The 2,222-nt window shown below is 26.0% G+C and overlaps 1 long non-coding RNA gene across 1 annotated transcript; it reads right to left on the bottom strand.

The window, feature by feature from the left end:
• Window positions 1–312: 312 nt before the first annotated feature.
• On the bottom strand, window positions 313–2,117 carry LOC122272533 (uncharacterized). Its single transcript, XR_015433004.1, has 2 exons — window positions 1,941–2,117; window positions 313–521 (listed from the first exon to the last, which is right to left on the bottom strand). It is a non-coding gene; the product is annotated as an uncharacterized LOC122272533 (long non-coding RNA).
• Between the last annotated feature and the right edge of the window lie 105 nt (window positions 2,118–2,222).

Below are 2,222 nucleotides of genomic sequence, written 5' to 3'. Positions count from 1 at the left end.
AAATAAACAGTAAGAACAAAATTTAGGAGTTTGATAATGTTTTGCACCAAATTAATGCAATTAAGTTTTTTAATGTTGACTTTTAAGTTTTTGAAAAATTATTAAAATAGTTTTTTAAGAGTTCGATAAGTATTATTATATACATATATGTTTAGTGAAATACTCTAGTTTGAAAAAAATTGTGCTATTTATAGAAAATTAAAAGTTTATCTGAAACTGAATTTTTAAAAAAAGAAAGCTATTAAACGGCACTATTTTGTTAAAGATTCAACATGAATAAACACAAACTATTTAAAAATTAGGAAAAACAAGAACTGATAAAAATGATCAATTTATTCCAAAAGAAATGTAAAAGCAGTTTCGATTAATTTTTTATGAGCTCTTGAATGATATTTCCTGTGGTGGCGGATGTTACATTCCAAATGTTTTCTTCAAGAGTTCAATAGATGTGCTCTCCATTTCGATGCTCCATTTAAAAGTTTCCCCAATGGGAGCTTGTTCAAAATTTTGACTCATCTTTGCTGCAATACGAGTAAAAAATTTTATTAAGAAAGGTGAAGCAAGTCTATTTAAGGCAACAGACAATAAGGAACAGTCATTAAAAATAAAATAATACCAACCAATTAATTCTGTCAGCATATTGTTATGGTATGAGTAAGTTTTTTTATTATCAGTAAAAGCTGAAATAAATTTTTAATGGTCTTCCATGTTTTTATAATAAGATTAATAGAAAGAGAAATTAAAATTTAAAATTATGTATAATTACAAGGAGTATCAGTTACTTGTCCCATTTTTTCAAATATTTAACCTTAAGAAAAAGACTTCATTTTTAGATAAATAATTTTAACTTTATCTTTAATTTCAAAAAATAAATCTATTAAATTATGAAAAAAGCAGATATAAAAAGTACCTACATATTTGTATATTTAAAGTAAAACGTGTGTTAATATTGTTTTATTAAAAATATTACCTTGAAAAAACCTTTTAAGTGCTTTAACGGGTAAAAAAATATTTTCAACTTCCTTCATAATTTATTCAAAACCAGCTTATTAATAATATAAAGCATGCAACTGCATTTGAAAAATAGATCCTTACAGACTATGTTATTTAAATTTCCATCTAATTTAATTTCATTAAATATTACTTTTTGAAAAAACCCGCTTAAAGTTTTTAATAGTAATATAAAATTACCGATTCAAGTTTCTTCAACTTTATAAATATTAAAAACTTAATCATATAAAGCATGCAAATCTATTTGACAAACTTACGCTACAAAATAAATTACATAAAATTAAATGTGAATCAATAAGTTTTAATAAAAACATTTTTTTTAATAAAACCCACTTAGCGTCCCAAGTGGGTTTTTTCAAGGTGGGCCCATTTGTCAATAGTAAGTGCAAAGTAATTGGAAAAAAAAAAAAAATTTATTCCGCGAATACTGACAAATATACAGTTTAAAAATAAAATAATACAACGAAATTAATTCTGTCAGCATATTGTTTAGGTATGAGTAAGTTTACTTTTTATGACGCAATTTTTTCCTTTGTTAAAAAATATTCAAAATCACTGAATTCAGTACCAACTCTAGAATAATTGCTGGTATAATCTTATCGGAACTATAGAAAGAGCAAAGTAATTGTAAAAAAAAACTATATTTGAATTCGGCGAATACTAATAAATATACAGTTACGTACGAAAAAGATTAAATGCAATTCATAAAATTTGTTTATCATTTAAAGTAATGTCAAAATATAAAACAAAACTACTTTTATGTACTTGCAAAATTTACTTCAGATTGGCGAATTTGGCGTAGAAAATCATACTTTTAATTCACGGTTAAAAACATAACACATTTATAATATAAACTTCTTTAATGGATAGAAACAGATTTATACTTCTTATAAAATAACTTTAAAATCAATACTCAATTAAACACTTACCTGAATTAATATATAACAAATTAGATACGCTGCTTCGTTACATAAACTTTGCCGCCATATTGTTTTGACTTGTGCTATCCCATAACCCCATGCGGTTGCTGCCACCTGATTGGTTGAATTGTGAAGTTGCTTCAACTCTTTCGAAGAGATGTGAAAGAGTTGAACAGCAGTTGATCCAACTCGGATAAGTATAGCACACCTATGTTTTCGGACGGGGTTGTCTTCAGAGTTGAAGTTGAGGTTGAGTTGATGGTTGAATTGAACGAATTTTCGCTATGTGTG

The sequence above is a fragment of the Parasteatoda tepidariorum genome, chromosome 4 (genome assembly GCF_982258835.1).
Source record: "Parasteatoda tepidariorum strain Cologne lab strain chromosome 4, Ptep-v5.0, whole genome shotgun sequence".
NCBI classification, from domain to species: domain Eukaryota; kingdom Metazoa; phylum Arthropoda; class Arachnida; order Araneae; family Theridiidae; genus Parasteatoda; species Parasteatoda tepidariorum.
The sequence above is the reverse complement of the archived record's forward strand: the minus strand, read 5'-3'. Positions and strand labels throughout refer to the sequence as shown.